The sequence below is a fragment of the Cupressus sempervirens genome, chromosome 6 (genome assembly GCF_028749045.1).
Source record: "Cupressus sempervirens isolate cs-2001-9-10 chromosome 6, ASM2874904v1, whole genome shotgun sequence".
NCBI lineage: Eukaryota > Viridiplantae > Streptophyta > Pinopsida > Cupressales > Cupressaceae > Cupressus > Cupressus sempervirens.
Window position 1 is genome coordinate 137,712,227 of NC_143123.1, and position 25,193 is coordinate 137,737,419.

At 36.5% G+C, this 25,193-nt stretch overlaps 1 long non-coding RNA gene across 1 annotated transcript in view; it reads left to right on the forward strand.

Moving 5' to 3' along the window:
* Positions 1-570: 570 nt before the first annotated feature.
* LOC149551606 (uncharacterized) overlaps positions 571-25,193 on the forward strand; it is a 150,795-nt gene continuing 126,172 nt past the window's right edge. The window contains exons 1-3 of the long non-coding RNA XR_016353320.1: positions 571-1,613; positions 1,973-2,030; positions 2,199-2,276. This is a non-coding gene — a long non-coding RNA (uncharacterized LOC149551606). The remainder of the gene's footprint in view (positions 1,614-1,972; positions 2,031-2,198; positions 2,277-25,193) is intronic.

The following is a 25,193-nucleotide window of genomic DNA, read 5'->3' on the forward strand; positions in this document are numbered from 1 at the left end:
AACACATAAAAGTTCTTAAAAGACATCTATTTATGAAAAGAGTCACAACCAAGTAACTAGTTCTAACACAAACAATTGTTGATAACTTATGGAAAGGGTTAGAAACTTGAGTATTTCTAACATTTGTCTTTAATATTGGTCGATTCCTAAATGACTATAGCCATTATAATAAATAGATAAATTTTTTTTTTAAAAAGATATAAGAATGATAAAAAATATAGAACTATAGAATTTTATGAATATAAATTCAAGAAGACCACTCATAATTTTGACAAAGTAAAAAGTTAAATGGTGGTGCCCAACTTAAATAATGCTCCCACCTTATACATTCAATCTCATTTCCTTGTCCATAACGTTGACCAATTGTTTAAAATATATATTTATCAATTATTTTAAAATAAATTGTTAAAAAAACTAAAACAAAATAATCTATTTGTATATTTTAAAATTGTAGCCGTTGAGAGAATGACAACGGCAAAGAAAACAGTCGGAAAGAAGCAGTTCAGTTAGAGTACGGGGAAAAACAATTACGTTAAAAAAGAGACATCTATAAACAAGTCATTGCTCATTTCAAATTTAAATTCAGTTACAGGCAGTTTTCCAATACCCAGATTAAGGTAAACTGTCATGAAACATCTGACCTCGGTAAACTGCAGCTTTTAGATCTTTCTTTCTCCCGTATCAAGAATATTCCATCCATGATAAACAAGCTGAAACGTCTCCGAATTCTGAAGATAGCCCACTGTTATGAATTAGAATTAGTTTCAGCTGACATATCACGGGAGGTGAGAGTAGGAGGAGAACTCAGGGAGGCTTCCTTGCAAGATATATGCAAACTCTATCGTCTCAAGAGTCTGCGTGTATCCCTGAAATCCCCAATTGGGGAAGGAACAATGGGAAACTAGTGGAGCTTCAAGAACTTTGGGTGCTTTGGATGCCCCACTGACATGCGAGCCATGCAGAAGTTGGAGAGGCCCCACCTGTACGATTGTCACATTGAGGGAACCCTTGATTTGTTCCCCGAATTACAAAATCTCGAGTATTGCTCACTCTTTCCGGAATGGGTTTAGGCAGATTACCCAAGTTAAGTGAAATGGAGATTGAGAAATGCGATAAGCTCACTCTCTTTTTGCTTTTTCTTTCCGTTCCGTTTTTTTTCCCAATCGATTGTGTTTAGCGTGCACGTTGGTTTTTCTGCAAATCACAATTTTGTTCAATCTTCTTTTTCTTCGTTTTTTTTGGGGGTTTTCCTGTTACATAATTGTGGCAGAGCAAAGGAAGAGGCCAAACAATCGAGGGAAACTTCTTTCAGATATGTGAAATTTAACATCATTTCTATTCAATCATAAATTTCAATACCAAATATTGGAATTATCTATATCTGATTCAAATTTCCTAAACCATCACTGAAATTTGTGGTCACAAGCAGATACATGACTGGTGTGAATGCCTCGATGCGGAGGGCTTAATTTCCTGAGACATTAAATCCCTCTGCCGTGTTGGACGATAGACTATAAATGGTTAAAAAACAGGGTAATGCACAGGCTAAAAGACAGGGTGATATCACATCCAAGATTGCATTGGCCATTTCCCAAATCATCAACATGGCTCAGGTGGGTTTCATTCCTCAGTTAGTAATGGTTGATAGGTCAATTGTTAAATAATGTTTTATAATAATGGTTGAGTGGTCAATTGTTCAATAAGGGTTTCTAATGATTCATTTATTGGCATGTATTTGATAATAATTTTTCATAATGAGGACTCCATTCCTGAAACATGAAATTTCTATCTTTCGTGAAATAATGGTTCATAATGAGTGACTTTCACTTTCTGTTCTTTCTTTCATTTTTGTTTTTTTGTCTGTCAGTTAAATTTTTTTTTCCATTGTTCATTTTGTTTTGTTGTGTTTAACCTGCATATTGGATTCCTGTTAATCGTATTTTTGTTCTTTTTTTTTGGTCTTGGATGTTAGATTTCTGTGGCAGAGAAAAGCAAGAGGCCAAACAATCAAGGACAAGCTCCTCTTTCAGGTTTGTGAAATTTAATATAGTGTTAAATTATGAGCAATTTATCATAAGGAATGTATATGACGACATGTTTGTTATTATTAGCCAATTGGGATGAGAAATAATAGAAGTTTTCATTGATTACATATTTCTTTTTGATTTCGGTATGACATGTTATCAACTTTCAACAAGGAATGCTCTTTATCAGATTATTTCCTTGTTCTTGGCATTTACTTATGTTGGCCCAGCAACAGCGGCAACAAAAATCAGGTTTTTATTACTGACCCCTGTATTGTTGTGCATTCATTTTATTTTATTTTTGTCCATGGCCTTTATAAAAAGCTCTTAAAATACACTTAGCTAGTGTAGTTTTTTCGAATAAATTTGAGAAATATTACACAAGTGAGTTTGTCAAGCCTAGGACAAAGGGCATGTAATTACATAGTAATTAGTCTTAGAATTGCTAGAATAAATGAATAAGGAAGCGATACATTTTGTTGGATCTATAATAATTGCATTATATGCATATGCACCCATATCAACTAGATCTTGTTAGACCACGATCTTGTGGGTCAACCGGATTTGTCTTATTTGGTCTAGATTTTTCAATTCTTGTAAAAATTTTACCCATTTTTTCTTCATAGATTTCTGAAACATTTTGGAGATGTGGGGGGGTATTGATATAAGCAGTCCAATTTGAAATATGGGATGTGAGTAAATGAATACTGGTAACTAAATAATGATATTAGCTTCATTTATAGTGTGGAAGATTTAGTAAATATAATAACCAGACACTAGTTATCACCAAGAATGGAGTCTTCATGAATATTAGGGTCAAAAGGCATGAAAGTATGTGAACATTTATATACTCTACTTACATAATCATTTTTGGAATAAAACAATAATTTGGAACTTGTCAGCCATTCTATCTGATACTTTGATAGGTTATCTGTTTTTCAACAATTGACTTTCTTTTATCTTCATTTATTTAGATGGTACAAAGTTCCATAGACTATTGGAGACCATTTAATAGAGGAATTGCTAGATACCTTACAATAGCATAACAAAGACATGAAAGTTTGACATGGCAAAAGCATATTTCAGTTGGAACTATAGAGATAGTACAAATTGGGGAATATTTTCAAATAGTATTCCTGATTTTAAACATGAGAACACAAGTTTAGGGGCACATAGAATATAGGATAACTCTATGTATGAAATTTGGGGATTGCAACCTATGACTAGATGCAAGACTTGAAAAACTATTAGGTATATAATATGTGCCATAGGTACATTGTGACCGTTGGAGCTTATATACTATCGGGATAAAGCCATTCCTCATGAGTATCAAGATTAACATAATGTAAAATGCAAATCATGAAATAACCTATAAATCACAATTCACACTTTATACTATATAGTGATTATGCCACCTTGTTGGCATATGAGTTTTCACCCCAACTCTAATGTCCCCAATTAGGCTAGGCCTGATTTTTGCCTAAAGTAACAACACCACAACATATTTGCTTACAACTAGTATTCTTTAATTAATTCATATATCTATTTAACTTTTAAAATAAAGAAGCAATCTAAGTTAAATAACATCACATACACAAATCTATAACTTTATTCCAAAAATTCACCATAGTAGAGATTGGAAAGGAACACACAATGGGGTGCCAAGAACATTTGTCAAATTAAGCCCAAGGGCTTGTTAATATCTCTTGCTCCATCCAACATTGGGGTGGCCTATTTAGAAGGGGAACTTGTTTGTACTCATTTGTGTTTCCTTACTAACCTATGCATCATTGCTACCTTTTTTAGTTTCACTTCCAACAGCTAACCATCACAAGGATTGTAATGCCATACACAACTTTTGATTTTTTTCTTGGACTCTTTTAGAACAGCATAGACTAAATGGGTAGATCCGCCCCTAAGATTGATGAGGAAGGTTTAAACAGACATTTCCAGTATGCATAAACAATCACCTTGCATTGATCACTCATATAACACTATAGATTTCAAAAGATTTAGTCTATTGACATGTAGAATCTTGCTAACCAAGGGTTTGATGAAAATGACACCTGCAGCTGTGGAGTAAGTATAAAACTTGGCACATTTTATACTGTACTCTTTTAAGCATAAAACATTCAAAATTTTGAGAATTTTGGCTGCTGAAATCATAAAGTAAGCCCCTGCTTTTATTTGAGGCCAAAAACCACAAAACCAAGCCTAAAAATCACAAGACTGAGTGTAAAGATCTCAAATAAACTTTTTGGTCTTATTTTTGTCCTTTGGTCAGACTCTAGACTTTCACAAGGTGAAGGGATTGTTGTAGATTGCTTCTATTCAAATCAAGATTGCTATCTTGTAAATCACAACATGACAGTTTTGTGGAAAAATGAATAAAACTGAATAAAATATGCCCCAAACCTGACATTTTATTGTCATAATACATCTATACATGCATAATTCTTACAAACTCATTAAAAAAGGTTGTTTTTCTATTCTTATCTCATCAAAATCCTCTCCTCAAGTCACTCATTTGACCCTAAAGAAGCTCGACAACATGATAGAAAGGGAAAAACAGCTAACTATCACTTCCACATGACTATCTAATTCCCTTTCGACCTTATTTACATGATGAAAAGGCTTTATGGCCTTATTTAGTTTATAACCATTCAAAACTAATGTTTACAACTTGTTTACAAGGCCTTATTTGCCTCTTCCATGACATTTACACAAATTTGAAATTTGAACTACATACAAATGGAATGAAAACAAACTTAGAACATAGCTAGGAACCTAGTCCTTATCAAAATGTTATTACTTATCTCCTAGCTAGTAATGATGCTCTTGCACATACTACCAAGGAGCAAAAAGAGCTTCCATCATTTGTTGTTATTGTGACTTAGTTATTGTCATAATGCATCTATACATGCATAATTCTTACAAATTCATTAAAAAAGGTTGTTTTTCTATTCTTATCTCATCAAAATCCTGTCCAAGTCACTCATTTGACCCTAAAGAAGCTCGACAACATGATAGAAAGGGAAAAGCAGCTAACTAGCACTTCCATGCCTATCTAACTCCCTTTGACCTTATTTACATGATGAAAGGGCTTTATGACCTTATTTAGTTTATAACCATTCAAAACTGACTTTTACAACTTGTTTACAAGGCCTTATTTGCCTCTTCCATGACATTTACACAAATTTGAAATTTGAACTACATACACATGGAATGGAAACAAACTTAGAAGATAGCTAGGAACCTAATCCTTATCATAATGTTATTACCTATCTCCTGGCTAGTAATGATGCTCTTGCACATACTACCAAGGAGCAAAAAGAGCTTCCATCATTTGTTGTTATTGTGCCTTAGTTCTTCCCCACTTAGACCTAGTTTGATTATTTTACTTGCAGCCATCCATGTGGAATCTTCAGCTGATTAATTCCTCCATTTGATAACAAATCAGAAGTACTCCTCTCTTGTTTTCTTGATTACTTTCTAGTCCAAGATTGCCTTAGGTTGCTCTTTGGGCAATTGATGCTCCAAGTCAATGATCTATTTTCATCCATTTCAAGAATTTGGACTGTTTTCCTTCACCTTTGTAAGGGTAAAGATCAATGACATTGAAGGTAGGATGAATTTCAAAGCCTTTTGGAAGTTCTATCTCAATGTATTTCTAGAAAACCTCCTTAGAACCTTAGGGGGACCAATTTTCTGCCCTTTGAAAACCTTTCTTTAACGAGATGACCAACCAAAAGATCACCAACATTAAAAATGACCGTTTTCCTCTTTTTATCAGCTCTCATCTTGTACCTGATTTTATTCTCTTCAAATTTGTTTTTCACTTGTTCGTTCCTTGTATACAAATTTTGCCTGTGTAAGCACTGAAGCCCATTGTTTGGGATGAATACTCACCAAGATTTTCAAGAGATTTCAAAGGCTTCTATTGACTAATTTCGTTTGACCATTAGTCTTAGGATGGGAAGATGAATTGAAACTTAAATTACTGCCCAACCTCTTCCTTATGTCCTCCAATAGTGTGACAAATTTAGTGCCCCAATTAGAGAAAATGGTCCAAGTTCATGTAGTCCAACTCTCTGTTGGACTAACCACCAATGTTCCCCTTCGGGATTCGTGACATGGCTTAACCGCCTCCTAGTGGTTGTATCAGGCATTGACAAGTTGATCTTTTCATGCAATGACAACTCTAGCTTGTAACAAGTGGTATCAGAGCTTGGTCATAGGTTCAAATCTCCTTGGATAACATTGAGGTGGGGATTGTTGGACTAACTGCCAATGTTCCCCTTCAGGATTTGTGATATGGCTTAACCGCCTCCTATGTTCTATAAGTCTAATGGTTGTATCGGGCATTGATAGGTTGATTTTTGGTGCAACAACAACTCTAGCTTGTACCACTCTCCATCAAGAACAAATTGGCATTGTTGATAGCATCACTTTTGTGTGTACATGATTTAAATGATCCATCTTAGAGTACCTATCAGCTACCACAAAGATTGAATCACGCCCTTTCTAAATTCTTCAAAGGCCAATTACAAAGTCCATACTTATTGAATCCCATAGCATGTTGGGGATCTATAGTGACTAATACAATCCTACATTTTGGTTGCTCCCTTTGCAATGTTGATGCATTTTACACCTCTCTACAAATATTTGAACATCATTATGCATACCTGAGCAATAATAGTGTGCACTTAAATGAGCTAGTGTTTTGTTTTTCTCAAAATGCATTGCCAAGATGCCACTATGTTTCTCCTTCAGAAAGTTCTCTCATGTTCATCTTAGAATGCAAAGCTGGCTGCCCTTGAATAATAAACCCTCTTGTATCATCCAAGGACTTATATCCTTGTTAAGAAGATTCATGCAAGCTTCATTTGCTACCATGAAGTCTACATTTTCCTTGTGTAATGCCTCGTCAAGGGATCCAAAGAATTAACCTAGAATTTCACTAAGTTTGGTAGCATTTTTTTTTTTAACATGAAAGTAAATACCACATATAACTCATGCACCATAACGGAAGCAATAGCAATGTCCATCTAAAAGTAATCATAACATACATAACAGATTACATTCTTTACGATCCCTTAACGTTGAATTACATCTAAACAACTAACATTAATGAATCCATCTAGTACAACATTGACATGAAATAATAATGATAAGTCCAATGTTCATACATTACATTTCAAATGCTCAATCATCCACTGTACATGTCACAGGGTATGAAAAAGCTAAAAAGAATATACATATGTGAAATAAGATACATCATCCTATTCTAATCCATGATACATTAAAGTAAAGATAATCACATGATACACATGATACATCATCATAGAAGATATACATCCATCATAAAGATCAAACATAATAAACTAAGTGCACAGTTCTTCCCAACCGTTAATAGCATCATTAGACTATCGTGGATCCTAACCATCCCTCCGTGCTTAACATTCCAAATCACCGAAGAGATCATCGGTATTAACATAGTAGGAATGTCACTCCTAACATATACTATATCATATTCAGAAAGTAATCTAACATGCAAATAAAAGCATAAGATAACATCATCTAACATATGCTAATCATCAATAAAAGGTTACATATCCACCATCATGAAAGACGCATCAGCCACGATGTCTCAATGAATCTCAATTGATAAGAGTGGAAAAACACTACCACCCGACCGTGTGGTACCTAAGTGGTCCACTCCCACCGTGCTGAGGAGATAATCTCAAGTCCCAAACAAGTTATCAAAATCACATAACACAAATCTCTGCAAGTCTAGGAATCCTAAAAGTATACTAACTCAAAGGTTCCAAGCACAAAAACCGACATCTAATCCCAGAGGCACACAAAGACATGTAGGAACCTACTATGCAAGCGAGAAAGTGTTATCGCATTTATCACGTACAAGTTACCCTGGCAGTTAGCTAAACTCCACGGGTCCATACTGATCTCATGCGACCACTAGTATCCTCTCATACTGACAAGGCATACTATGGAATGCAAGGTCGCAACCATGCGTTCTCACTACTCCCATCCTAGTCTATACAAGCACTCAAGGCATGGGTGAGAACCAAAACACTTATCTTTTTAGGTTCATTCAGTTAGTATTAGGTGTGAATGTTATCACTTATTAATCCAACTCACAATGAGTTACCCTCGCAGCCTCTTAGGGCCTCGGCCCCCATTGCAAGCCACTTCCCGACACTACATGTAGATATCCTACCCTAAGCTCATGAAATTATAAATCTCAAAATCACAAAAGATAATCCATAATGAAATCATCAAATATGCATAAAAGCATCAAATCTCCATGAGCAAATATCCATAGAAAATCATGAACACAACAACTCTCTATTGGCAACTGAAGTTTCACTGATAATCAAAAAGTATCCAATGGTTCTCAATAACCAAAATATATCTCAATCATACTGATCGAAGACTCCAAAATGGTTGAGTCAAAACATGTCACAACATGACATCATCAAGAATAAATCCATATTCCAGTCCCATCATGGCGACTAGAAAATAACCAAGGATAACTGATCGATGACCAAAAATGGTTAAGTCAAGTGTCTCATACATAAGAATCTCAACTATAACAATCGGTAATTTACAAACATTACATAGAGCATTCCATCACATAACCATGGTTGGGTTTATAAAGATCGAGATTAAAACATCATCATGACATCACAATCACATAACCCTCAAGCCTCTGGTAGACGTCCTATACTGGTCAACACTAGTCAACCCAAAACCCAAAACAATAGCATAAAGAATACCCAATGCAAACACATGTTTTGGTTTTGCTAAATTTACAAACTTGAATTTAAATGTAGAGGTCTCAGTTTATGTTTCCAAGTTTAGAGAATAAATGGAGGAACATTTTATACATGTATTATTTTAGATGAATAAAAGTTTCCCTTAAAATCCATCTTTCAATTATAATCTTTGTTTGAAAACGTCCCCCACCAAATTATTAATTAAATTGCATATTCTTTCTTTAATAATTTTGAACAATTAATTAAATCTTATAATTAAATTATAATATTATAAAATAACTCATCGTTGTAAAAGATGAACCTTTAATATATATATCTTTATCAAATAATAATAATTTAAATTTATTAATTAACATATTTACATACTTACATATATACATATATATATATATATTTATATTTAAATATATATATATATACATATATATATATTTATATTTAAATATATATAATTGTTGCATTTTATAATAAAAAACGAAATATAAAATCGAATTACAAAATTTCGATTGATGTCATATTAAAACTTTAATCACATACTATTGTTTAATAACAGTCACCACCGGCTATAAAAGCCGTGCGGCCACCATGCTTGCTGTCGTAGGCCTGCGACAGCAGTCACAATACCTACGACTATAGGTATGATGTCGCTGCCCGACGTACAAGGTACGAGTCATATACCCGCCCAAAGACATGTTTAATATTGTTTTTCAATAGCGTTTTTAAAACGCTTTTCTCAGAGATGAATTGCGATGCGATTTTTAAAACATTCGCTCGCTGCGAAATATGTCATTCGACTTTTAGTTATATATATATATATATATATATATGTATATATATATATATATATATATATATACATATATATATATATATATATATATATATATATATATATATATATATATATATATACATACAAAGTTTAATCAAATATCATAGCATATAGACACATACATATATATAATTGTATTTATATATATATATATATATATATATATATATATATATATATATATATATATATATATATATATATATATATATATATATATATATATATATATATATATATATATATATGTATGTATATATGTATGCAGATTTAAAAATATAAACATTTATATACACAAAATATAATTCTCAGAATTTTCCTATAATCCTTGATCTCAAACTTTTTCCATTAATTAATCTAATGGGTTTGACTATGAATCTAAACCCTAGCCCCGTGTTCTTTTCAGATCTATGCATATAAAATTCTCAAATAAATTTAACTACCCATATTGAGAATGCATACAATTAAAAATAAGAAAATCCTCAGAAGACATATGGAAGACACGAAAAAGACAGGGAATGCAAGATGCGGAAATAGCATAAGTAAAATCACAAGAATCTACCCGGATTCTGATGCTAATTCGCTCTTCCTCAGAAAACCCGCAAAGCAAGCTCCTCCCTTCTTCAGAGTTCTTGAGTCCTCCAATGCTCCAATTGCTCTCCAACGCTATGTTTAAGCTTCTAGGAATGCCTGAATATAAAGAGCTCTCAGGAAACATCTAGAATGCTTCTAGAAACAACTAGAAGGTGTCACCAACTAAGCATGGGTCTTTTCCAACCTTCTAGATGAGCTATAGGGTTGTAGACAGGATGTGCTTAATTGATGCACTAACCCCCGTGTTGTTGACATATAAGAAATGAAAAAGTGCGTTAATTCCCATGCAAGCTTATAACTCTAATTTACTTTTTATTTAATTTCTATTTAAATATTTATAACTTTAATTTTAATTTTTTATAACTTTTATTATTATTATTTATTTATTACTTTATTATTATTTTATTATTATTATTAATTTTAATTTCTAATTTTCTTTTATTTAATTCTTTTTCCTCAATTAATTCACATTTAATTAATTATAAACAAAATATCAAAGATCATGATATTTTATATTAATTTTCTCAAATAATTAATTTATTAATTAAATCTATTTATTAAGACTTAATTAATAGAAAATTCACCATAGACCTCCAAGATAAAATATGAAAACTCATCATAGAGCAATTCACACAAAATCAGTCTAAAGGGTTAAAAATCACAAATTATGTCATCCGACACATTCGGTGGGTAAAATATCCAGATACTTGTCCTACCTTACTAGGACAATTGGTTTAAGGATTTGGGATTTGGACTTGAGAATTTATCTCCCTTCTCTTATCATTGAGATAGTATAATAGGGTACGCTCATCCTGGCAATTTCAGGAAAGTCGATACCCGGTACCTGCAACCTGCAGAAAAATCATGCATGTACATACAATATATATAATGCTAAGCTAAACAGACAATGGCAGGAAGTGGTGCATCGTGTAAATCCCGACTAAGCAGGTGACTACAACTCCCTTCCTTAACCATATCAGAAACACCATACAATAAGAAAACACGCACACCATACACATGCAAGTATGGGGTAAGTATCCATAATAAAGCACATGAAATAATAAACCATCTGACTAATCATCAACAATAACTGAAAGCAATGTAATGATCATCATGCATACATGAAATGTAAAGTCTAAATGACCTCATCATATATCCATTGAATCCATAACATAATATCTGATAGTCTCAAAACAATACTACTAATCCATCAACATAAAACTAGCCCAACATGGTCTGATAATAATAGCAACAATGTCCGAAAAAGATGTGAACGAGGGTAGGCACTACACCTTGTACATTTCCCTATGTCATCAAATCCCAATATGCTCTGTTGAGACTCCTAGACAATACAATCAAGCTCTTGCTCTAAGAATTTGCAATTTTGTTAGGTTAACCACTCTTATGCTCTAACAAAAGTAAATATTTAAAAAAATTCAATCGATTTGACATGTCTTTGGCTCAACTTATGTTGACTACTTATAAACTGTTAAGTTCTTTCAAGTTTTCTTCTTTTTTGTTGTTGTTCCCTTTCAACATTGTCCCCTGACTATCACTGATTTATCTTTGCACAACTATCACCTTAGTTCTTCTACCTTAAAATCCTTTGGATTGTCCAACTATCATTTTCACCTTTCTACTTCGCATTGATGGTCTTGAACTTGTTTACTTTTTTTTTCCCTTTTTCATGCTTCCAAGGGAATATCATTGTGCATTTCAGGGCTCTTCAAACTTCATTCATAGGTTTGTCTTAGTTGTATTCAAAAGCTATCAATATCTTCCCATATTTCTTTTAGCTAAAAATGAGACAAAGCACTAGCACTGGACTACTCTCTTTTTACCTCTTAAGCTATTACTCATATTTTAATTACCATAATTATCCTCTTGCATTTCGACCAATCTCTATACTAACTGTCTTAAATGGTTTGAATGGTACCTCTAAATCTTTTTATTTACTGGCTGGTAAGCTCAAAAGATTCAGAACTTTCCCATATCGCTTTTGGTCATCTGATTTAGCTAAAAATGAATGGAAAAAGCACTAGCATAGGACTGCTCTCTTTTTACCTCTTAAGCTATTACTCATCTTTTAATTACCATAATTATCCTCTTGCATTTTGATCAATCTTTATACCGACTATCATAAATGGTTTGAATGGTGCCTCTAAATCTTGTTCTTTACTGATTTTGGCCGCCTTTAGTTGGTAAATTATTGTCACGTGTTTGTCTATTGTACGAGCTTATGATTATCAATTACATGAAGATTATATAGAGCCTCTGTTTTGGTTGTCTTCCTATCATGACTGTCATGACTATAGGGATACAATCTTATAACCATATAAAACCATAGTCAGTCAAAATATGTATTCCACTGCCAATGCTTCAAGCTTAGTATACCATCCTCTCCTCTTCACTGTTCGATTCTTCCTCTTTACTACCTCGTTCTTCCTCTTCATTATCTTATGTTTTTTGTATGGCCAACAATATTCAAAACGTGATCAGGCAATTTATTTGATACTTTCTTTTGATTTTTTTTCATTCTTAATTCCAGAATTCTCAAGTGATACCACTACTGTAAGAGATGCATCTTCTTTTGTATTTGCCAATTTTACATACCCAAATCCAATGGTAGAGCTTTGACTTTAGATCACTCCAACAATTTGATTATAATTGGGCTTATAAACTAAACTGACACCACATCAAAATTATGCTCTAACTCATACAAATTTTGCTCCTTGTCCATGTGAAATTTCAACCATCATAACCATGTCTTTTTAGTACTACTTTGCTGCTTCCATGGGTCTTTGTATCTGCATTTGTAATTAGAAACCTGTCATCAAATGTTTTAAGGCGCTCTGTCCATTGACATGGAAGCATCATCACTGTCACTTCATCTAACCATCTTCTTAAATGTTACCTACCACTTTGATTCAGGTTATCATGATTTCTTTTTCTTTGTAATCCATAAGAGCTTCTCATAGTGGCGTACCTCTCTATAGTCCTTTTGAACTGTCCACTCATGGCTAATATCATATGCATCTTGATCTTTATTCATGCGCTCTTAAACTCTAAAACCATATGTTATTGTAGACATATGTCTTCTTCCTCACAAAAGATCTTGATCCAAAAAAAGCTCCTTTGACCTTGTGAATCAGAGGCTATAATGTTGTTAATCTTTCAATTTGCACTCTTAGAATGGTAGTGAGCTGAAACACCTTCTTTGAATGCATATTAGGATCTCCCTCACGATGCTTAATATTACAACATTTTGTAGCAAGTCAGCTTCCACTTGGACAAATCCCAAATTGATATTGTACATTTGTGATAAAAGAGTCTTCTCAAATTTAGCATTGAATACATGCAATTTCTGCTATCCTGACTCCTTGGGTATCTCTTAAGTTGTAAGAATCCCTTCCAAATCTGCCTTCAATTTTTCAGTTTGTCTCAAGGCAATTTTGACAAACATGGCATACAAGGTCTAATATGGCTTCAAAGTTTTGTTTGATGTTTTGGATGCTTTTTTCGAAGAACAAATGCCAATATAATTTAGAAAAAATGAAAATCAATGCAACATAATATGAACAACCAACTTAAGGAAAGACCATTGTATTGCAAGTATTCAGGATTGAAACCATTTTTTACAGCCCTGATAACAGTCATAAATTAGACTGATACAAACTAATGACAGTGGCATTGCATCATATAAACAAGATCTTTATCATACACGTGTTATTGCAAGCTGATATAATCAAAATAGATGCCAACTTGTGCCAATAACCTTAATGTGAAACCTGATAGGAAATTCTCAAGGTCTAATCAATAGAATCTGAAAATGCACCCAAACGCTAGCCATCCCAAGCTTGAAAAATCATATAAAATCAAAGACTTCTTAGAAAAATCTGAAACCACCTCCGAAGAGCATCGTAATGACCCGAGAAGCCAATCAACCTATGAAAAAAAGGGTCCAGAAATACTAGAGAATGCAACCTGAAAATGTACTTAGCAAATGCCTTCAAACACTAGTTGGAATCTTCACAAACTTACAAAAAGCTTGTAAACTTACAAAATCTTATACCAATCTTTCCAATGATGACTCCTGAAATCCTCAGCTGGAAAAGAGTAATACCAAGAAAATCTTTTCTTTATAATCACTTTTCCATAGATGGACATTTTTTTAGATTAGGAATCCGATATAGCACCCCCCTTAAATTGCAGTGCACTGGGTAAACATTTTAATGTGAATGGTGATGCTAACATGGCATATTCTCTAGTATCATGTGGGTTGGGGGGAGGCTAGACTTCGTGCTTCAGAAAAAGGTTTTGCCAATCAAGCCATGCCCCCAACCCACAAGAGGTGGATTTCAAATCCCATTTGACCATTTTCAATAAGTGGGCCGCCCAAATCTAGAAAATAATATTCTAATAAAATAATTTTTCATTTTATTTTCTCCAAATAAAATCATTTAAAGAATTTATTTAATTATTTTTAATTTTAAGTCACTTTATTTTTTATAATACCATTTAATAACAAAATGTGACTTTATTTTATAACATTACTTTAGGAGCTATGTTTTGAACATGCTAATAAGAGGACCAATTTTTTAATTTTTTTTTGTTGTTGATCATGGTGGGATAAGAGTGAGAATGCAATTCCTACAATTCTAAGGAGTCCCTGGCTATTGTTAGACCATTGGATGTTGCAGTTGTGAATTTGGTGCGCCTTAATTTAAAGACTCAGAATAGGGCCTAGAAGAACGCATTGATAGGCCGACCTAGTGGTGTCTTGGATTTTATATAACCTTTGGTATCAATTTACCAAATGGGATTATGGATAATATTGCTTCCTCCTTGCATTTATCTTTGGTTAGAAGATTCTTGGCTTTTAGGCCAACCATTAATTTGATGAGAAGAAAGACAAATTCTAGATGGAATCTTAAAGGTAGTGTTGGAATCTCAACAATGTCCGGGGTATATAAAGAAGACCTCATTCATGTCATCTCGAATTCTTGGAGCTACGGTAAGCACTTTATGGCCCTATCAAAGTGGAAATTGTGCTTTGACCTTAGTGGTGAACTTAACTGCTTGGCTCCAGTCTAGGTGCGGTTACCTGGTCTACAGTTACAATTTTGGTAAGAGAGGGTGTTTAGAGAGATTGGTAACTCCTTTAGATACTATTCCTTTGCCGAATTTGTCATGTTGCAGAAGTCTATGCTAGTTTATACGTATTTTTGTGTTAATGTAACAATTAACAAATCTCTCCCCAACTTTGGTAAATGACCGAAGCCATTATGTAGGAAAATGCTTCTTAATATGCTTCTTTATACTATTAGAGGTGTGCTAAACATGGTCATGTTGTCTCTGATTGTAGTAAAGTCCCACCTCTAAAAAAATAGAGTTAAAGGACAAAGTTAATACACCTATTATGGATAAGGAGAAGGATGCCAGGGCTGGAATGGACACTTTAGGAGGCTGCAAGCTACAACTTGTTAACCAAGATAAATTGAGGGAAAGGGCAGTGAGCTCTCTTGTGATGGTTCATGCATAGATTGACGCCAATAATATTACCCAAATTTGGAAGGAATACTGAACATCATGAAAAATCCTAAAACTAAGGAGAAGGTTGGGTTGAAGGATTCCCCATCCTATTGGGTCTAGGTGCCCTTGGAAGATGCCTTAGAGAGGTGCAAGCCCCCCCTCCCAAAGATCTGGCTAGGGGTAATGAGAATGCTAATTCTGTCTCCACCAGTGTTAAAAAATGGAGAGACGTCATTTCTACCCCTCACAGGGAAACTTGCATTGGCCCTTCTTTGTGGGCTACCTCTATTGAAGATTTTGGCCACAAAGGTTACCAAATCTATTATATGCTGATAAGGCTGTAATTCTACTCCAACATCCCCTTCATAGACATATAATGGAGAATAGAAAATTCCAAAGAGGAGGACCAAAATAAGTAAGAATATTGAAATGGTGACAAGTAGTAAACTTGGGGGGTCATCAAAGAGGTCACTTAGAACAAAAGCAATGGGAAGAGAAACTGCTAATGACAGGCAGTTGACTCTGGAGGCGATCCAACAAAGCAAAAAATGAAGTTCGTGTTTTGGAACTTGAGTGGCTTGAATAGCCCTCTAAACAATTTTCCCTAAAACAATGTATAAAAGATCTCAAGCTGGATGTCTTGCTGATTGCAATCCAACAAAGCAAAAAATGAAGTTCCTGTTTTGGAACTTGAGTGGCTTGAATAGCCCTCTAAAACAATTTTCCCTAAAATAATGTATAAAAGATCTCAAGGTGGATGTCTTGTTGATTTAGTTGGTGAAGATTGTGTTCCAAAATTTTAAAGACTTGTGGATGGATTATGGCTAGGAGTTTCTTTGTATTATAGTGAAGTTGATGGTGCTTTTGGAGGAACCACCACAATATGTAATCCTACTAGTTTGGATGGTGAGGGCATTACTTTTTGTCACAAATTCATGTTTGTTTTGTTTAAAATGAACAATTTTTCTTGGCATGTGTCTAAAATCTATGCCCTGAATTCTTGAGGAGGTCATGTGCAGGTGTGGGAGGAAATCTTCTCCCTTATATTTGAGAATGTTGAAGCCTTGCATATAGTGGTAGGAAACTTCAATTCCATATTGTACCTTTTAGGGAAGTTGGGTGGGCTACATGACTATAATTAGAGAATGAAGGATTTGTTCGATTTAATTAGTAGGAATGATCTTTTTGACCTAGATATCCAAGTAATCATTTTACATGGTCTAATAATAGGAAAGCCAACACTTGACTCAAGTTCCTGTTACCTAATTTCCCCTACCAACTCAATCACGTAGAGCCTTTGTATTTCAAGCCAAAAGAGGTACATTCCAATCTATTCTACATCATGTTCTATGCAGTAATTTGAATTATTATTTGTAGGACTAACTATTGCATCCTATGAATGTAGTGATCCGGGCTAGCAATGGCCAGATTTGAGCTTGAAATTGAATGCGATTATTGCTCTAGGATGTTCGTATGATAACCAAGAGGACACTCTGTGATAGTTGTACGATAGTACACAAGAGATTTGGTGTATGGATGAGAATAGGATGGCCGTACGATATCTATTATAGGCCATACGGATGTCTTCAATAAATGTATATGAAATGCCGTACGAGAGCCTTTAGGAATTGGCGTACAATGGATGATGGTGTCTGTATAGAATGAGACCGTACGGGTGAAGTCCATACGTAGCAAATGTGGTCCGTATGGTGCAAGGTAGAGACTCGGCATACGGTGGCTAGTCCGTATGGGGGTGTTGAGGAGAAGGAGTGCGTACAGATATGATTGGATAGGGGTGAGCATACAGGGGAAAGCCTTAGAGGTCGTACGATGGCACAATAAGGACGGGTGCCAATAACAACACTATATGATGGAAAGGGGAATGGATCAAGAGAGTGCATGAGTGGGAGAAAGAATGCCGTACATGGGAAATACAATGGAAATGCCAAGATGCATACAAAACACAGTATGTTAATGGCATAGCACTAAATCATACCCAAACAAGTATTCACCAGATTGTTTCAAACATGAATTTGCAAATAATATGAGAACTCCAATAGCCGAATACAGACCAATTGCACACCGACGGAATAGGGTGAGGGTTGAATCCCACCGAAACTGCGCAAGCCAAATAAGGAAGGTCTTTCACTTCCGAAAGGGCGAACAATGCCGAACTCTAACAGGAATCTGCAGTATAGAGAAATATTATCCAAAAGCATGCCTACGAACTGACTACAAGATGTGCTTAAATACCCATCGGAAAAAGCTTTCCGAGGGTGTACAAAGTTAGCCGACGGTGACACAAACTACGAAAACTAAATAAAATGGGTCTGAGATAAAATAAATCAATTAGCTTGTTACAAAGATTAAATGAGTACATTTATTTTATGACGGGGACATTACAGTCCTTCCGTCCCAAAATTTGCTTGTCCTCAAGCAAGTGCAGTGTCGGGTGTTGGAGGATGTGTTCGCCATCCCACGTTGCGTCGTCCAGTGGTAGATGTCGCCAACATACTAAGTACTCCCTCATGGTGTGGTTCCATAGGACCTTTTCACGCATTTCAAGAATCTCAGCCGGTTCCAGAATGAGCTTTCCTTCCTCATTGAGTGGCGGAAGGTTGGTAGTGATTGTGATGTTTTGCCCTATAGCCTTCTTTAGATAGGACACATGGAAGACATTGTGAATGTAGCTACCCTCTAGAAGTTCTAGTTTGTACGCTACCTCACCAATGCGACAGATCATGTAGTAGGGACCATAAAAACATGACTTCAGTTTCTCCTTTCCTGTTCCCTTTAATGAAGATTGTTGATATGGCTGAAGCCGGAGATAGACCAGATCCCCCACCTCAAAGCTCCTCTCTATCCAGTGTCTATCCGCGTACACCTTTTCTCAATTTTGTGTCTGCTGCAAGTTTTCTTTCAAGCTCCTCAGAATGTCCTGTCCTTCTCGAAGCCAATCCTTCAGGAATCAGTAGAGGTTGTAACAGTCCAACAGGAAGTGTGTTCGGATTTGTTTAGTTGGCAAATAGTACATTCTCGCACATGCTGCAACACATCCCCTTTCAGTCCCTTCCATGAAAATCTCTCCCGAATACTTCTGTAGGTTTTAAGAAAGCCGGGATGTCTAGCCAGAGGGGATTCGTGCACTTCCTTCAGGATCTTCTGCTTCAATTTGGATTCCGACACTAGGTAGATCCGATCTTTATAATAGATGATATCATTTACCAACCTGTACCGATCATTGTGGATGTGACCATCCATTATCTCACAGGCAAACGTATTCTTGGAATATTCTACCAACAGTTGTGCCTTCCAGTCAGCTGAGATCTGTTCTAGCAAGCAGATGTTGGGTTTTTGGGACAAGGTATCTGCAACAACATTATTTTCCCCCTTTACATATTCAATGTCGAAATCAAAAGACTGAACCTTGCTTACCCAATTTTGTGGCTGTTCATTCAAGTCTCGCTACTCCAGGAAATACCTCAGAGTGTTGTGATCCGTACAGACAACAAACTTGGCACCAACCAGATACTGCCGGAACTTGGTCAGTGCATGTATGATGGCCAACATTTCTTTATCATAAATAGAATACAGGCATTCTGCTGGTGTAAGCTTCCTGCTCTCATAGGCAATGGGGTGTGTGTCCTGCATCAGAACTGCTCCAATGCCCTCCTTGGATGCATTGCATTCCAAAATGAACGGTCGGGTGAAGTCAGTGAGTGCCAGAACTGGGCAAGTGCTCATGGCCTCTTTTAGTTTATTAAATATGAGTTGTGCTTCTTCATTCCACTGGAAAGCCCCTTTCTTCGTCAAATCCGTTAAAGACGCGCTGAGCTGAGAAAAACCTTTGACAAATCTTCTGTAGTAATTGCATAATCTGAAGAACCCTCACAAATCCGTGAGTGATTTTGGGGGAGGTCAATCGAGGATAGCTTGAATCTTCTCCTGATGCACTTGAACCCCGTATTGACTAACGACATGCCCCAAGTACAATATCTCTGTCATATCAAACTCACATTTGGGCTATTTGGTGAATAGGGATTGTTCCTCCATGATACTCAGGACTTCATTCAGATGCTTCAGATGCTCCTCCCATGTCTTACTACAAATAAGAAGATCATCAAAGAATACCAATAGATACTTACGCAACTGTCTGTTGAAGATGCGGTTCATGCACAACTAAAATGTGGTAGGTGCATTGGTTAGACCGAATGGCATGACCGGGAACTCATAGTGTTCGTAGTGGCAGCGGAAGGCCGTTTCCTCCACATCTTCTTCCCTCATTCAGATCTAATGGTATCCGGAATGGAGATCTATTTTTGAAAAATGGACTACGCTATGTAGTTCATCTAGCAGCTCATCTATCCTCGGGATGGGGTACCTGTTCTTTATTGTCCTTTTGTTTAGCGCGCGATTGTTTACACAGATGGGCAACATTCCATCCTTCTTCTTGACCAACACCATGGATGACACGAACAGGCTAGAATTGGGATGGATCCATCCCTTCTCAAGCAACTCCTGAATCGTCTGTTCGATCTCATCTTTGAATTTCTTGGGGTGGCTGTACGGAGTGGTTATGAATGGTTTTGCCCCTGATTCCAACTCTATTCTGTGTTCAAACCCCTGATGCGGTGGTATGCCAGGTGGAATATCCATGAAAACTTTTTCATGCCTACTTAAAATATCCTGAAGCTCATCATCCTGTGTAGGTGTTCGGTGCCCCTTCATAGGTTCTGCTGAGATAAAACAATGCGCAACCCACTCAACATCATTGTGTCGCAAGACTGCCTCCATCCGATGCGCATAAACTTCCTTCGAACCTTCATTTGCCATCCCTCAGAGGAGAACCTTCTTTCTGTCAACCACAAAAGTTAAGTCCATTTGCTTAAAACTCTAAGTGTACTCATGAAGCGTCTCCATCCACTGTATGCCAAGAATGACTTCCATGTCGGCAAGATCCACTATGAAAAAGTCCCCCGTAATTGTGTGATTCGCCATCGTGTTGCTCAACTGAGGGACAAGGTGCGTGTAGGGCAGGAAAGTCCCTTCGGAAACCTTGACCTAAAAGCCTGCGTGTGCTTCTGTAGGGAGACTTTTGCGCTTTACCAAGGATGAGTTTATGAAGTTCAAAGTAGCTCCATTGTCTAGTGTTACCATGACCCTTTGTCCTTGAAGGATACCCTGTACACAAAAAACTGTGCAACTCGGACTACCCGCCAAAGCAATGGATCCCCTGCGCTGTACCAAGACGACAATCCTCTCCATTCGGTTTAAACTAGCCATGTTGGTGTCACCACTAGGTTGGATATCTTCCACTAGCATTTCCTCTTGTTTTTGTTCGTCCTCTTCATCGGACATTACCTCGATGTAATGGATCTTTCCCTTCCCGAGGCATCAGTGGCCAGGCTCCCAAGGCCCCTTGTAATTGAAACACAACTTCCTTCGGAGTTCTTGTCGAGATGCTTCATCCAATGACGGCTTCTTGGGTGGAGGTTTGTCCCTCGAAAATGTCGGTGGTTTCGGATGTGAGTAACTTCAAGATGATGAAGATGATGCCGATGATGATGCCATGCTTTGGGACTTACTGATCGCTTCTGACAAGGTTGACGGATTGAATCCCTTCACCCAACCCTTTAGTGGTTCTGCCAACCCATCCATCAAGAGCACGACATGCCCCCTTTTAGAGATGTCCATGACCAACATGGAAAGTCTCTGAAATTCTGCAATGAATTGATCTACTGATCTAGTTTTCCTCAATTGCGCCAGAGCTTTGAAATTGAACTCGGGGTCTTTTCTATCAAATCGTTCTATTAATCTCTCTGTAAACTCTGCATAGGTCTTTATTTGATCATGCCCTAGTGTGATAGTGCCATGGTGCCACCATTCATGTGCAACACCCTCCAAGTGCAACGCGGTGAATTTGATAGCTTCTTCTTTAGGCATAGGATTCAGCTAGAAGTAGGTATCGGCTTTCATCACTCACACTTGTGTTGAAATGTAGCCTGATCCGTCAAATGGAGACAGATTCACCTTACTCAATTTTCTCCTGAGATCATCGTTAAAATATCCTCCTTTGTTTCCGCCTCCCGAGTATCTCATCCTCAGATCTACATAATCTTTGTAGGAAATATCCTCTTCAAGGTTTGCATTTCTCCAGTCCTCTCTTATCTCGTTGAAAGTTGGTAGTCTCTCCTTGTCGTGTGCTTCTGTTTGTGGTGGGAAAGTCGGCATGGAAGGTCGAGAGCGTGCTGGCTGAGGGTGTGGTTTACCTGATACTGAGTCCGCGCTGTGCCCATTTTCTTCACTAGATATTTTGTTCTTTGCCAACTTCTTGAGGGTTTCCTCCATGAGTTGCTGTGTATTTGTGATCTATGCCTGATTCCGAGCAAGTTCCCTCAGAAGTGCCACAAGTTCGGTGCCGGTCGGTTCTTGTTCGTTAGCCATCGATCAACGGAATGTGTCCTCTTCCGACTATAAACTCTCATTCACTGTCCACAGTATGGCAAGACTGAAGGCTCTGATACCACTGTAGTGATCCGGGCTAGCAATGGCCAGATATGAGCTTGAAATTGAATGTGATTACTACTCTAGGATGTCCGTACGGTAACCAAGAGGACACTCTGTGATAGCCGTACGGTAGTACATAAGAGATTTTCCATACGGATGAGAATAGGATGGCTGTACGGTATCTATTACAAGCCGTACGGATGCCTTTAGTAAATGTATATGAAATGCCGTATGGGAGCCTTTAGGAATTGGCATACGGTGGATGATAGTGTCTATACAGAATGAGACCGTACAGGTGGAGTCTATACCTAGCAGATGTGGTCCATATGGTGCAAGGAAGAGACTTGGCATATGGTGGTAGTCCGTATGGGGGTGTTGAGGACAAAGAGTGTGTACGAATATGATTGGATAGGGGTGAGCGTACAGGAGAAACCCTTAGAGGCCGTACGGTGGCACAATAAGGATGGGTGCCGATAACAACATCGTACAGTGGAAAGGGGAGTGGATCAAGACAATGCGTGAGTGGGAGAAAGAGTGCCGTACACGGGAAATACAATGGAAATGCCAAGATGCATACAAAACATAGTACGTTAATGGCATAGCACTAAATCATACCCGAACAAGTATTCACCAGATTGTTTCGAACACAATTTTGCAAATAATATGAGAACTCCAATAGCCGGATATAGACCAGTTTCATATCGACGGAATAGGGTGAGGGTTGAATCCCACCAAAACCGTGCAAGCCAAATAGGGAAGGTCTTTAACTTTCGAAATGGTGAACAATGCCGAACTCCAATAGGAATCCGTAGTACAGAGAAATATAATCCAAAAGAATGCCTACGAATTGACTACAAGCCGCGCTTAAATACCCATCCAAAAAAGCTTTTTGAGGGTGTACAAAGTTAGCCGACGATGACACAAACTACGAAAACTAAATAAAATGGGTCCTAGATAAAATAAATCAATCGACTTGTTACAAAGATTAAATGAGTAAATTTATTTTGTGACGGGGACATGACAATGAAGGAAAGAATACAATGAGAAAGAGCATATATTGAAGATTCTTTTCTGAAATTGTAATATGTTTTATTGGTCAAAATATAAATTTTTGATCATAGAATCTGTGAAACTAGCTAGAAATGAATTCATCATTTTGAATTCAAAATATACACACACACACATGTAATGAAAAAACATAAATACAAAATAGAGCCAATTATTGCCTGAATGATTGGCTAATGTTCAGTTGGCATTCTTGCAGTCCTACATCCTCACTTCTTTGCTACTTTGTATCATGAAAGTAAACAACAAAAAATGGTTAGATCCAATGAATTTAACCAATGACTAGTCTTTCTTCACATATTTACCCCACACGTGCATCCATACTTCAAAATCAAAATGCAGATTTATTTCTAACATGTTTGCTTTTTGTGTAGTTATAAGTGTCTGTCAACAACATGTGAATGCAAATGTGGTTCCCACAAGGTTTTGAGCCTAGCATGCTATTGAGAGTCAAGTGTAGTTGAAGAGTTCAAACATTAAAGGGACATGTAATCACAATGCATGAAACCTTTTGTTGTATTGAAGTGCAAGCTAATGCAAGTAATAAACAAACAATTTAAGGGACAAATTCATTTAATTTGAAAACTTAATTATGAAAAGTTCAAAGTCCTATGCAATCAGTATAATTGGTATTCAACTATGTTCCCCCAAGTTTTCGGTACGGGGACAACAGGGGACAGCGGGACGGGTTTTCGGGACGGATTTTTTTTTTGGCAATTTTGGGGATGGGGGGGGACGGCAAATGGGGACAGCTATATATATATAGGGAAATTTTAAAATATATATTGAAATTTGCAAATATACATGTCATTCATATGAGCATATCATTTAAACATTATAGAACCATAAAATACAACATTTGAATGCCATCTAGGAAATAATATCCAATTTTAGTACCCAATTGTCAAAATGCATATCAATATCAATGAACACTGAACAATGAACATTAACAATTGTCAATATCATAATGTCATAATGACAAATATGATAAATCTGAAAATCAAAATCAAAATATGCCCAAAGCTATAGGCCCAAAGGGTAGAGTGCTGCCATAAAGTCATAAGTATCAATGTCTCATAATCATGTTCATGTTCAACATAAAAAAAAGAAAACATAAAAAAATGAGGCAGCCTGCTGCTCCTATTCTGCTTCTATTGCCTTTTAGGGCATTTGGAGGGGTGGGGACAACTTGGCCGACCAAGTTGGAGGCTTTAAAAAAAAAATTTATGTTAAACTTTTTAAATTTTATGCAAACAAAAAAGGGGGACGGCCAGAAGTACGCGGTACGGAAAGGGGACGTCCAGACGTTCCCTTTTTGTACTGGGTACTTCTGGCCGTCCCCCTTTTTCCCCTCAGCCGTCCCCAAGTTTTCGAGACGTCCCCTGCATTTTTTCACTTTTTGGGGACGGTTGGGGGATGTCCCATACCCGTCCCCCTGTCCCCGTCCCCGAAACACCAGGTTTTAGGCCGGGTACGCGTCCCCAGGGAACATAGGTATTCAATTGATCAATGATAACAACTAGCAAGAACATGAGGTACAATGTAAGCAATAAAAAAGACAACCAATTTAAGAGGATTTGCTGTTACAAAAGAGCTATTTGCCAAGATAGGACAAAAGACAGGTTTTTTACAGTCATGAAAGTGACTATATCAAAGAGCAATCAGAAATTTTGTGCCAAGATTTTATATAAAAACATACTATGGGAGCTTAGGATGAAGCCACAATAGAATGCCAATGTAATCAGAGATGTAATCAGCACCAATGTTTTTTCATAATCATAATATAGTGTTATTACAAAGCAAAATTAATATCATCAAAGAATTCTCATGTATAAAGAA